Source organism: Phyllobates terribilis, unplaced genomic scaffold (genome assembly GCF_046119375.1).
Source record: "Phyllobates terribilis strain yellow unplaced genomic scaffold, ASM4611937v1 Scaffold_12__6_contigs__length_324123572, whole genome shotgun sequence".
NCBI classification, from domain to species: domain Eukaryota; kingdom Metazoa; phylum Chordata; class Amphibia; order Anura; family Dendrobatidae; genus Phyllobates; species Phyllobates terribilis.
Window position 1 is genome coordinate 171,452,214 of NW_027362772.1, and position 14,710 is coordinate 171,466,923.

Below are 14,710 nucleotides of genomic sequence, written 5' to 3' on the forward strand. Positions count from 1 at the left end.
ATTTCACTTTTTTGTGAAAATATCCACTAAATGAGGGAATAATATGTGTGAGGGAACCCCAGGAGAGTTCCAAATGTGTGTGGGTAGAATACATATCCCACGGGGGTAAAATTGAAAAAAGTTGAAAAAAATTTTTTTTGGACCTAGTCATTTTTCCGGCGTTAATCAGACTTTCAGATAGGGGAAATGTCAGTGAGCGTTCCAATTTCATTTCCAGAGTGATTCGCCCAATGAGTCCTTGATATTTAGTCGTTTTCAGCCAATTTTCTGGATTTTTGAAAATTTCACTTTTTTGTGAAAATATCCACTAAATAAGGGAATAATATGTGTGAGGGTACCCCAGGAGAGTTCCAAATGTGTGTGGGTAGAATATATATCCCACGGGGGTAAAATTGAAAAAAGTTGAAACAACTTTTTTTTTGGACTTATTCATTTTTCCGACGTTTATCAGTCTTTCAGATAGGGGAAATGTCAGTGAGCATTCCGATTTCAGTTCCAGAGCGATTCGCCCAATGAGTTCTTGATATTTAGTCGTTTTCAGCCAATATTTTGGATTTTTGAAAATTTCACTTTTTTGTGAAAATATCCACTAAATAAGGGAATAATATGTGTGAGGGTACCCCAGGAGAGTTCCAAATGTGTGTGGGTAGAATATATATCCCACGGGGGTAAAATTGAAAAAAGTTGAAACAACTTTTTTTTTGGACTTATTCATTTTTCCGACGTTTATCAGTCTTTCAGATAGGGGAAATGTCAGTGAGCATTCCGATTTCAGTTCCAGAGCGATTCGCCCAATGAGTCCTTGATATTTAGTCATTTTCAGCCAATTTTCTGGATTTTTGAAAATTTCACTTTTTTGTGAAAATATCCACTAAATGAGGGAATAATATGTGTGAGGGTACCCCAGGAGAGTTCCAAATCTGTGTGGGTAGAATATATATCCCACGGGGGTAAAATTGAAAAAAGATGAAACAAATTTTTTTTTGGACTTAGTCATTTTTCCAACGTTTATCAGTCTTTCAGATAGGGGAAATGTCAGTGAGCGTTCCGATTTCAGTTCCAGAGCGATTCGCCCAATGAGTTCTTGATATTTAGTCGTTTTCAGCCAATATTTTGGATTTTTGAAAATTTCACTTTTTTGTGAAAATATCCACTAAATGAGGGAATAATATGTGTGAGGGAACCCCAGGAGAGTTCCAAATGTGTGTGGGTAGAATATATATCCCACGGGGGTAAAATTGAAAAAAGTTGAAAAAAATTTTTTTTTGGACCTAGTCATTTTTCCGGCGTTAATCAGACTTTCAGATAGGGGAAATGTCAGTGAGCGTTCCAATTTCAGCTCCAGAGCGATTCGCCCAATGAGTCCTTGATATTTAGTCGTTTTCAGCCAATTTTCTGGATTTTTGAAAATTTCACTTTTTTGTGAAAATATCCACTAAATGAGGGAATAATATGTGTGAGGGTACCTCAGGAGAGTTCCAAATGTGTGTGGGTAGAATATATATCCCACGGGGGTAAAATTGAAAAAAGTTGAAACAACTTTTTTTTTGGACTTAGTCATTTTTCCAACGTTTATCAGTCTTTCAGATAGGGGAAATGTCAGTGAGCGTTCCGATTTCAGTTCCAGAGCGATTCGCCCAATGAGTTCTTGATATTTAGTCGTTTTCAGCCAATATTTTGGATTTTTGAAAATTTCACTTTTCTGTGAAAATATCCACTAAATGAGGGAATAATATGTGTGAGGGAACCCCAGGAGAGTTCCAAATGTGTGTGGGTAGAATATATATGCCACGGGGGTAAAATTGAAAAAAGTTGAAAAAAATTTTTTTTTGGACCTAGTCATTTTTCCGGCGTTAATCAGACTTTCAGATAGGGGAAATGTCAGTGAGCGTTCCAATTTCAGTTCCAGAGCGATTCGCCCAATGAGTCCTTGATATTTAGTCGTTTTCAGCCAATTTTATGGATTTTTGAAAATTTCACTTTTTTGTGAAAATATCCACTAAATGAGGGAATAATATGTGTGAGGGAACCCCAGGAGAGTTCCAAATGTGTGTGGTAGAATATATATCCCACGGGGGTAAAATTGAAAAAAGTTGAAAGAACTTTTTTTTTGGACTTAGTCATTTTTCCGACTTTTATCAGTCTTTCAGATAGGGGAAATGTCAGTGAGCGTTCCGATTTCAGTTCCAGAGCGATTCGCCCAATGAGTCCTTGATATTTAGTCGTTTTCAGCCAATTTTCTGGATTTTTGAAAATTTCACTTTTTTGTGAAAATATCCACTAAATGAGGGAATAATATGTGTGAGCGTACCCCAGGAGAGTTCCAAATGTGTGTGGGTAGAATATATATCCCACGGGGGTAAAATTGAAAAAAGTTGAAACAACTTTTTTTTTGGACTTAGTCATTTTTCCAGCGTTTATCAGACTTTCAGATAGGGCAAATGTCAGTGAGCGTTCCGATTTCAGTTCCAGAGCGATTCGCCCAATGAGTCCTTGATATTTAGTCGTTTTCAGCCAATTTTCTGGATTATTGAAAATTTCACTTTTTTGTGAAAATATCCACTAAATGAGGGAATAATATGTGTGAGGGTACCCCAGGAGAGTTCCAAATGTGTGTGGGTAGAATAGATATCCCACGGGGGTAAAATTGAAAAAAGTTGAAACAACTTTTTTTTTGGACTTAGTCATTTTTCCAACGTTTATCAGTCTTTCAGATAGGGGAAATGTCAGTGAGCGTTCCGATTTCAGTTCCAGAGCGATTCGCTCAATGAGTTCTTGATATTTAGTCGTTTTCAGCCAATATTTTGGATTTTTGAAAATTTCACTTTTTTGTGAAAATATCCACTAAATGAGGGAATAATATGTGTGAGGGAACCCCAGGAGAGTTCCAAATGTGTGTGGGTAGAATATATATCCCACGGGGGAAAAATTGAAAAAAGTTGAAAAAAATTTTTTTTTGGACCTAGTCATTTTTCCGGCGTTAATCAGACTTTCAGATAGGGGAAATGTCAGTGAGCGTTCCAATTTCAGTTCCAGAGCGATTCGCCCAATGAGTCCTTGATATTTAGTCGTTTTCAGCCAATTTTCTGGATTTTTGAAAATTTCACTTTTTTGTGAAAATATCCACTAAATGAGGGAATAATATGTGTGAGGGAACCCCAGGAGAGTTCCAAATGTGTGTGGTAGAATATATATCCCACGGGGGTAAAATTGAAAAAAGTTGAAAGAACTTTTTTTTTGGACTTAGTCATTTTTCCGACTTTTATCAGTCTTTCAGATAGGGGAAATGTCAGTGAGCGTTCCGATTTCAGTTCCAGAGCGATTCGCCCAATGAGTCCTTGATATTTAGTCGTTTTCAGCCAATTTTCTGGATTTTTGAAAATTTCACTTTTTTGTGAAAATATCCACTAAATGAGGGAATAATATGTGTGAGCGTACCCCAGGAGAGTTCCAAATGTGTGTGGGTAGAATAGATATCCCACGGGGGTAAAATTGAAAAAAGTTGAAACAACTTTTTTTTTGGACTTAGTCATTTTTCCAACGTTTATCAGTCTTTCAGATAGGGGAAATGTCAGTGAGCGTTCCGATTTCAGTTCCAGAGCGATTCGCCCAATGAGTTCTTGATATTTAGTCGTTTTCAGCCAATATTTTGGATTTTTGAAAATTTCACTTTTTTGTGAAAATATCCACTAAATGAGGGAATAATATGTGTGAGGGAACCCCAGGAGAGTTCCAAATGTGTGTGGGTAGAATATATATCCCACGGGGGAAAAATTGAAAAAAGTTGAAAAAAATTTTTTTTTGGACCTAGTCATTTTTCCGGCGTTTATCAGACTTTCAGATAGGGGAAATGTCAGTGAGCGTTCCAATTTCAGTTCCAGAGCGATTCGCCCAATGAGTCCTTGATATTTAGTCGTTTTCAGCCAATTTTCTGGATTTTTGAAAATTTCACTTTTTTGTGAAAATATCCACTAAATGAGGGAATAATATGTGTGAGGGTACCCCAGGAGAGTTCCAAATGTGTGTGGGTAGAATATATATCCCACGGGGGTAAAATTGAAAAAAGTTGAAAAACTTTTTTTTTTGGACTTAGTCATTTTTCCGGCGTTTATCAGACTTTCAGATAGGGCAAATGTCAGTGAGCGTTCCGATTTCAGTTCCAGAGCGATTCGCCCAATGAGTCCTTGATATTTAGTCGTTTTCAGCCAATATTTTGGATTTTTGAAAATTTCACTTTTTTGTGAAAATATCCACTAAATGAGGGAATAATATGTGTGAGGGTACCCCAGGAGAGTTCCAAATGTGTGTGGGTAGAATATAAATCCCACGAGGGGAAAATTGAAAAAAGTTGAAAAAAATTTTTTTTTGGACGTAGTCATTTTTCCGACGTTTATCAGACTTTCAGATAGGGGAAATGTCAGTGAGCATTCCGATTTCAGTTCCATAGCAATTCGCCCAATGAGTCCTTGATATTTAGTCGTTTTCAGCCAATATTTTGGATTTTTGAAAATTTCACTTTTTTGTGAAAATATCCACTAAATGAGGGAATAATATGTGTGAGGGTACCCCAGGAGAGTTCCAAATGTGTGTGGGTAGAATATATATCCCACGGGGGTAAAATTGAAAAAAGTTGAAAAACTTTTTTTTTTGGTCTTAGTCATTTTTCCGGCGTTTATCAGACTTTCAGACAGGGCAAATGTCAGTGAGCGTTCCGATTTCAGCTCCAGAGCGATTCGCCCAATGAGTCCTTGATATTTAGTCGTTTTCAGCCAATTTTCTGGATTTTTGAAAATTTCACTTTTTTGTGAAAATATCCACTAAATGAGGGAATAATATGTGTGAGGGTACCCCAGGAGAGTTTCAAATGTGTGTGGGTAGAATATATATAGCACGGGGGGAAAATTGAAAAAAGTTGAAAAATTTTGTTTTTTGGACTTAGTCATTTTTCCGACGTTTATCAGACTTTCAGATAGGGCAAATGTCATTGAGCATTCCGATTTCAGTTCCAGAGCGATTCGCCCAATGAGTCCTTGATATTTAGTCATTTTCAGCCAATTTTCTGGATTTTTGAAAATTTCACTTTTTTGTGAAAATATCCACTAAATGAGGGAATAATATGTGTGAGGGTACCCCAGGAGAGTTCCAAATGTGTGTGGGTAGAATATATAACCCACGGGGGGAAAATTGAAAAAAGTTGAAAAAACTTTTTTTTTGGACTTAGTAATTTTTCCGGCGTTTATCAGACTTTCAGATAGGGCAAATGTCAGTGAGCGTTCCGATTTCAGTTCCAGAGCGATTCGCCCAATGAGTCCTTGATATTTAGTCGTTTTCAGCCAATATTTTGGATTTTTGAAAATTTCACTTTTTTGTGAAAATATCCACTAAATGAGGGAATAATATGTGTGAGGGTACCCCAGGAGAGTTCCAAATGTGTGTGGGTAGAATATATATCCCACGGGGGTAAAATTGAAAAAAGTTGAAAAACTTTTTTTTTTGGTCTTAGTCATTTTTCCGGCGTTTATCAGACTTTCAGACAGGGCAAATGTCAGTGAGCGTTCCGATTTCAGTTCCAGAGCGATTCGCCCAATGAGTCCTTGATATTTAGTCGTTTTCAGCCAATTTTCTGGATTTTTGAAAATTTCACTTTTTTGTGAAAATATCCACTAAATGAGGGAATAATATGTGTGAGGGTACCCCAGGAGAGTTCCAAATGTGTGTGGGTAGAATATATATCCCACAGGGGGAAAATTGAAAAAAGTTGAAAAAACTTTTTTTTTGGACTTAGTCATTTTTCCGGCGTTTATCAGACTTTCAGATAGGGCAAATGTCAGTGAGCGTTCCGATTTCAGTTCCAGAGTGATTCGCCCAATGAGTCCTTGATATTTAGTCGTTTTCAGCCAATATTTTGGATTTTTGAAAATTTCACTTTTTTGTGAAAATATCCACTAAATGAGGGAATAATATGTGTGAGGGTACCCCAGGAGAGTTCCAAATGTGTGTGGGTAGCATATATTATCCCACGGGGGTAAAATTGAAAAAAGTTGAAAAAAATTTTTTTTTGGACTTAGTCATTTTTCCGACGTTAATCAGACTTTCAGATAGGGCAAATGTCAGTGAGTGTTCCGATTTCAGTTCCAGAGCGATTCGCCCAATGAGTCCTTGATATTTAGTCGTTTTCAGCCAATATTTTGTATTTTTGAAAATTTCACTTTTTTGTGAAAATATCCACTAAATGAGGGAATAATATGTGTGAGGGTACCCCAGGAGAGTTCCAAATGTGTGTAGGTAGAATATATATCCCACGTGGGGAAAATTGAAAAAAGTTGAAAAATTTTGTTTTTTGGACTTAGTCATTTTTCCGACGTTTATCAGACTTTCAGATAGGGCAAATGTCATTGAGCATTCCGATTTCAGTTCCAGAGCGATTCGCCCAATGAGTCCTTGATATTTAGTCATTTTCAGCCAATTTTCTGGATTTTTGAAAATTTCACTTTTTTGTGAAAATATCCACTAAATGAGGGAATAATATGTGTGAGGGTACCCCAGGAGAGTTCCAAATGTGTGTGGGTAGAATATATATCCCACGGGGGGAAAATTGAAAAAAGTTGAAAAAACTTTTTTTTTGGACTTAGTCATTTTTCCGACGTTAATCAGACTTTCAGATAGGGCAAATGTCAGTGAGCGTTCCGATTTCAGTTCCAGAGCGATTCGCCCAATGAGTCCTTGATATTTAGTCGTTTTCAGCCAATATTTTGTATTTTTGAAAATTTCACTTTTTTGTAAAAATATCCACTAAATGAGGGAATAATATGTGTGAGGGTACCCCAGGAGAGTTCCAAATGTGTGTAGGTAGAATATATATACCACGTGAGGAAAATTGAAAAAAGTTGAAAAACTTTTTTTTTTGGACTTAGTCATTTTTCCGGCGTTTATCAGACTTTCAGATAGGGCAAATGTCAGTGAGCGTTCCGATTTCAGTTCCAGAGCGATTCGCCCAATGAGTCCTTGATATTTAGTCGTTTTCAGCCAATTTTCTGGATTTTTGAAAATTTCACTTTTTTGTGAAAATATCCACTAAATGAGGGAATAATATGTGTGAGGGTACCCCAGGAGAGTTCCAAATGTGTGTGGGTAGAATATATATCCCACGGGGGGGAAATTGAAAAAAGTTGAAAAAACTTTTCTTTTGGACTTAGTCATTTTTCCGGCGTTTATCAGACTTTCAGATAGGGCAAATGTCAGTGAGCGTTCCGATTTCAGTTCCAGAGTGATTCGCCCAATGAGTCCTTGATATTTAGTCGTTTTCAGCCAATATTTTGGATTTTTGAAAATTTCACTTTTTTGTGAAAATATCCACTAAATGAGGGAATAATATGTGTGAGGGTACCCCAGGAGAGTTCCAAATGTGTGTGGGTAGCATATATATCCCACGGGGGTAAAATTGAAAAAAGTTGAAAAAAATTTTTTTTTGGACTTAGTCATTTTTCCGACGTTAATCAGACTTTCAGATAGGGCAAATGTCAGTGAGTGTTCCGATTTCAGTTCCAGAGCGATTCGCCCAATGAGTCCTTGATATTTAGTCGTTTTCAGCCAATATTTTGGATTTTTGAAAATTTCACTTTTTTGTGAAAATATCCACTAAATGAGGGAATAATATGTGTGAGGGTACCCCAGGAGAGTTCCAAATGTGTGTAGGTAGAATATATATCCCACGTGGGGAAAATTGAAAAAAGTTGAAAAATTTTGTTTTTTGGACTTAGTCATTTTTCCGACGTTTAACGGACTTTCAGATAGGGCAAATGTCAGTGAACATTCCGATTTCAGTTCCAGAGCGATTCGCCCAATGAGTCCTTGATATTTAGTCGTTTTCAGCCAATATTTTGGATTTTTGAAAATTTCACTTTTTTGTGAAAATATCCACTAAATGAGGGAATAATATGTGTGAGGGTACCCCAGGAGAGTTCCAAATGTGTGTGGGTAGAATATATATCCCACGGGGGGAAAATTGAAAAAAGTTGAAAAAACTTTTTTTTTGGACTTAGTCATTTTTCCGACGTTAATCATACTTTCAGATAGGGCAAATGTCAGTGAGCGTTCCGATTTCAGTTCCAGAGCGATTCGCCCAATGAGTCCTTGATATTTAGTCGTTTTCAGCCAATATTTTGTATTTTTGAAAATTTCACTTTTTTGTGAAAATATCCACTAAATGAGGGAATAATATGTGTGAGGGTACCCCAGGAGAGTTCCAAATGTGTGTAGGTAGAATATATATCCCACGTGAGGAAAATTGAAAAAAGTTGAAAAACTTTTTTTTTTGGACTTAGTCATTTTTCCGACGTTTATCGGACTTTCAGATAGGGCAAATGTCATTGAGCATTACGATTTCAGATCCAGAGCGATTCGCCCAATGAGTCCTTGATATTTAGTCATTTTCAGCCAATTTTCTGGATTTTTGAAAATTTCACTTTTTTGTGAAAATATCCACTAAATGAGGGAATAATATGTGTGAGGGTACCCCAGGAGAGTTCCAAATGTGTGTGGGTAGAATATATATCCCACGGGGGGAAAATTGAAAAAAGTTGAAAAAACTTTTTTTTTGGACTTAGTCATTTTTCCGGCGTTTATCAGACTTTCAGGTAGGGCAAATGTCAGTGAGCATTCCGATTTCAGTTCCAGAGCTATTCGCACAATGAGTCCTTGATATTTAGTCGTTTTCAGCCAATATTTTGGATTTTTGAAAATTTCACTTTTTTGTTAAAATATCCACTAAATGAGGGAATAATATGTGTGAGGGTACCCCAGGAGAGTTTCAAATGTGTGTGGGTAGAATATATATAGCACGGGGGGAAAATTGAAAAAAGTTGAAAAATTTAGTTTTTTGGACTTAGTCATTTTTCCGACGTTTATCAGACTTTCAGATAGGGCAAATGTCATTGAGCATTCCGATTTCAGTTCCAGAGCGATTCGCCCAATGAGTCCTTGATATTTAGTCATTTTCAGCCAATTTTCTGGATTTTTGAAAATTTCACTTTTTTGTGAAAATATCCACTAAATGAGGGAATAATATGTGTGAGGGTACCCCAGGAGAGTTCCAAATGTGTGTGGGTAGAATATATATCCCACGGGGGTAAAATTGAAAAAAGTTGAAAAAAATTTTTTTTTGGACTTAGTCATTTTTCCGACGTTAATCAGACTTTCAGATAGGGCAAATGTCAGTGAGCGTTCCGATTTCAGTTCCAGAGCGATTCGCCCAATGAGTCCTTGATATTTAGTCGTTTTCAGCCAATATTTTGTATTTTTGAAAATTTCACTTTTTTGTGAAAATATCCACTAAATGAGGGAATAATATGTGTGAGGGTACCCCAGGAGAGTTCCAAATGTGTGTAGGTAGAATATATATCCCACGTGGGGAAAATTGAAAAAAGTTGAAAAACTTTTTTTTTTGGACTTAGTCATTTTTCCGGCGTTTATCAGACTTTCAGATAGGGCAAATGTCAGTGAGCATTCCGATTTCAGTTCCAGAGCTATTCGCACAATGAGTCCTTGATATTTAGTCGTTTTCAGCCAATATTTTGGATTTTTGAAAATTTCACTTTTTTGTTAAAATATCCACTAAATGAGGGAATAATATGTGTGAGGGTACCCCAGGAGAGTTTCAAATGTGTGTGGGTAGAATATATATAGCACGGGGGGAAAATTGAAAAAAGTTGAAAAATTTTGTTTTTTGGACTTAGTCATTTTTCCGACGTTTAACGGACTTTCAGATAGGGCAAATGTCAGTGAACATTCCGATTTCAGTTCCAGAGCGATTCGCCCAATGAGTCCTTGATATTTAGTCGTTTTCAGCCAATATTTTGGATTTTTGAAAATTTCACTTTTTTGTGAAAATATCCACTAAATGAGGGAATAATATGTGTGAGGGTACCCCAGGAGAGTTCCAAATGTGTGTGGGTAGAATATATATCCCACGGGGGTAAAATTGAAAAAAGTTGAAAAACTTTTTTTTTTGGTCTTAGTCATTTTTCCGGCGTTTATCAGACTTTCAGACAGGGCAAATGTCAGTGAGCGTTCCGATTTCAGTTCCAGAGCGATTCGCCCAATGAGTCCTTGATATTTAGTCGTTTTCAGCCAATTTTCTGGATTTTTGAAAATTTCACTTTTTTGTGAAAATATCCACTAAACGAGGGAATAATATGTGTGAGGGTACCCCAGGAGAGTTCCAAATGTGTGTAGGTAGAATATATATCCCACGTGGGGAAAATTGAAAAAAGTTGAAAAACTTTTTTTTTTGGACTTAGTCATTTTTCCGGCGTTTATCAGACTTTCAGATAGGGCAAATGTCAGTGAGCGTTCCGATTTCAGTTCCAGAGCGATTCGCCCAATGAGTCCTTGATATTTAGTCGTTTTCAGCCAATATTTCGGATTTTTGAAAATTTCACTTTTTTGTGAAAATATCCACTAAATGAGGGAATAATATGTGTGCGGGTACCCCAGGAGAGTTCCAAATGTGTGTGGGTAGAATATATATCCCACGGGGGTAAAATTGAAAAAAGTTGAAAAACTTTTTTTTTTGGACTTAGTCATTTTTCCGGCGTTTATCAGACTTTCAGATAGGGCAAATGTCAGAGAGCGTTCTGATTTCAGTTCCAGAGCGATTCGCCCAATGAGTCCTTGATATTTAGTCGTTTTCAGCCAATTTTCTGGATTTTTGAAAATTTCACTTTTTTTGTGAAAATATCCACTAAATGAGGGAATAATATCTGTGAGGGTACCCCAGGAGAGTTCCAAATGTGTGTGGGTAGAATATATATCCCACAGGGGGGAAAATTGAAAAAAGTTGAAAAAACTTTTTTTTTTGGACTTAGTCATTTTTCCGGCGTTTATCAGACTTTCAGATAGGGCAAATGTCAGTGAGTGTTCCGATTTCAGTTCCAGAGCGATTCGCCCAATGAGTCCTTGATATTTAGTCGTTTTCAGCCAATATTTTGGATTTTTGAAAATTTCACTTTTTTGTGAAAATATCCACTAAATGAGGGAATAATATGTGTGAGGTTACCCCAGGAGAGTTCCAAATGTGTGTAGGTAGAATATATATCCCACGTGGGGAAAATTGAAAAAAGTTGAAAAATTTTGTTTTTTGGACTTAGTCATTTTTCCGACGTTTATCAGACTTTCAGATAGGGCAAATGTCAGTGAGCGTTCCGATTTCAGTTCCAGAGCGATTCGCCCAATGAGTCCTTGATATTTAGTCGTTTTCAGCCAATATTTTGGATTTTTGAAAATTTCACTTTTTTGTGAAAATATCCACTAAATGAGGGAATAATATGTGTGAGGGAACCCCAGGAGAGTTCCAAATGTGTGTGGGTAGAATATATATCCCACGGGGGTAAAATTGAAAAAAGTTGAAAAAAATTTTTTTTTGGACCTAGTCATTTTTCCGGCGTTAATCAGACTTTCAGATAGGGGAAATGTCAGTGAGCGTTCCAATTTCAGTTCCAGAGCGATTCGCCCAATGAGTCCTTGATATTTAGTCGTTTTCAGCCAATTTTCTGGATTTTTGAAAATTTCACTTTTTTGTGAAAATATCCACTGAATGAGGGAATAATATGTGTGAGGGTACCCCAGGAGAGTTCCAAATGTGTGTGGGTAGAATATATATCCCACGGGGGTAAAATTGAAAAAAGTTGAAACAACTTTTTTTTGGACTTAGTCATTTTTCCGACGTTTATCAGTCTTTCAGATAGGGGAAATGTCAGTGAGCGTTCCGATTTCAGTTCCAGAGCGATTCGCCCAATGAGTCCTTGATATTTAGTCGTTTTCAGCCAATTTTCTGGATTTTTGAAAATTTCACTTTTTTGTGAAAATATCCACTAAATGAGGAAATAATATGTGTGAGGGTACCCCAGGAGAGTTCCAAATGTGTGTGGGTAGAATATATATCCCACGGGGGTAAAATTGAAAAAAGTTGAAACAACTTTTTTTTTGGACTTAGTCATTTTTCCAACGTTTATCAGTCTTTCAGATAGGGGAAATGTCAGTGAGCGTTCCGATTTCAGTTCCAGAGCGATTCGCCCAATGAGTCCTTGATATTTAGTCGTTTTCAGCCAATATTTTGGATTTTTGAAAATTTCACTGTTTTGTGAAAATATCCACTAAATGAGGGAATAATATGTGTGAGGGTACCCCAGGAGAGTTCCAAATGTGTGTGGGTAGAATATAAATCCCACGAGGGGAAAATTGAAAAAAGTTGAAAAATATTTTTTTTTGGACTTAGTCATTTTTCCGACGTTTATCAGACTTTCAGATAGGGGAAATGTCAGTGAGCATTCCGATTTCAGTTCCATAGCAATTCGACCAATGAGTCCTTGATATTTAGTCGTTTTCAGCCAATATTTTGGATTTTTGAAAATTTCACTTTTTTGTGAAAATATCCACTAAATGAGGGAATAATATGTGTGAGGGTTCCCCAGGAGAGTTCCAAATGTGTGTGGGTAGAATATATATCCCACGGGGGTAAAATTGAAAAAAGTTGAAACAACTTTTTTTTTGGACTTAGTCATTTTTCCAACGTTTATCAGTCTTTCAGATAGGGGAAATGTCAGTGAGCGTTCCGATTTCAGTTCCAGAGCGATTCGCCCAATGAGTTCTTGATATTTAGTCGTTTTCAGCCAATATTTTGGATTTTTGAAAATTTCACTTTTTTGTGAAAATATCCACTAAATGAGGGAATAATATGTGTGAGGGAACCCCAGGAGAGTTCCAAATGTGTGTGGGTAGAATATATATCCCACGGGGGTTAAATTGAAAAAAGTTGAAAAAAATTTTTTTTTGGACCTAGTCATTTTTCCGGCGTTAATCAGACTTTCAGATAGGGGAAATGTCAGTGAGCGTTCCAATTTCAGTTCCAGAGCGATTCGCCCAATGAGTCCTTGATATTTAGTCGTTTTCAGCCAATTTTCTGGATTTTTGAAAATTTCACTTTTTTGTGAAAATATCCACTAAATGAGGGAATAATATGTGTGAGGGTACCCCAGGAGAGTTCCAAATGTGTGTGGGTAGAATATATATCCCACGGGGGTAAAATTGAAAAAAGTTGAAAAACTTTTTTTTTTGGACTTAGTCATTTTTCCGGCGTTTATCAGACTTTCAGATAGGGCAAATGTCAGTGAGCGTTCCGATTTCAGTTCCAGAGCGATTCTCCCAATGAGTCCTTGATATTTAGTCGTTTTCAGCCAATATTTTGGATTTTTGAAAATTTCACTTTTTTGTGAAAATATCCACTAAATGAGGGAATAATATGTGTGAGGGTACCCCAGGAGAGTTCCAAATGTGTGTGGGAAGAATATAAATCCCACGAGGGGAAAATTGAAAAAAGTTGAAAAAAATTTTTTTTTGGACTTAGTCATTTTTCCGACGTTTATCAGACTTTCAGATAGGGGAAATGTCAGTGAGCATTCCGATTTCAGTTCCATAGCAATTCGCCCAATGAGTCCTTGATATTTAGTCGTTTTCAGCCAATATTTTGGATTTTTGAAAATTTCACTTTTTTGTGAAAATATCCACTAAATGAGGGAATAATATGTGTGAGGGTACCCCAGGAGAGTTCCAAATGTGTGTGGGTAGAATATATATCCCACTGGGGTAAAATTGAAAAAAGTTGAAAAACTTTTTTTTTTGGTCTTAGTCATTTTTCCGGCGTTTATCAGACTTTCAGACAGGGCAAATGTCAGTGAGCGTTCCGATTTCAGTTCCAGAGTGATTCGCCCAATGAGTCCTTGATATTTAGTCGTTTTCAGCCAATTTTCTGGATTTTTGAAAATTTCACTTTTTTGTGAAAATATCCACTAAATGAGGGAATAATATGTGTGCGGGTACCCCAGGAGAGTTTCAAATGTGTGGGGGTAGAATATATATAGCACGGGGGGAAAATTGAAAAAAGTTGAAAAATTTTGTTTTTTGGACTTAGTCATTTTTCCGACGTTTATCAGACTTTCAGATAGGGCAAATGTCATTGAGCATTCCGATTTCAGTTCCAGAGCGATTCGCCCAATGAGTCCTTGATATTTAGTCATTTTCAGCCAATTTTCTGGATTTTTGAAAATTTCACTTTTTTGTGAAAATATCCACTAAATGAGGGAATAATATGTGTGAGGGTACCCCAGGAGAGTTCCAAATGTGTGTGGGTAGAATATATATCCCACGGGGGGAAAATTGAAAAAAGTTGAAAAAACTTTTTTTTTGGACTTAGTCATTTTTCCGGCGTTTATCAGACTTTCAGATAGGGCAAATGTCAGTGAGCGTTACGATTTCAGTTCCAGAGCGATTCGCCCAATGAGTCCTTGATATTTAGTCGTTTTCAGCCAATATTTTGGATTTTTGAAAATTTCACTTTTTTGTGAAAATATCCACTAAATGAGGGAATAATATGTGTGAGGGTACTCCAGGAGAGTTCCAAATGTGTGTAGGTAGAATATATATCCCACGTGGGGAAAATTGAAAAAAGTTGAAAAACTTTTTTTTTTGGACTTAGTCATTTTTCCGGCATTCATCAGACTTTCAGGTAGGGCAAATGTCAGTGAGCATTCCGATTTCAGTTCCAGAGCTATTCGCACAATGAGTCCTTGATATTTAGTCGTTTTCAGCCAATATTTTGGATTTTTGAAAATTTCACTTTTTTGTTAAAATATCCACTAAATGAGGGAATAATATG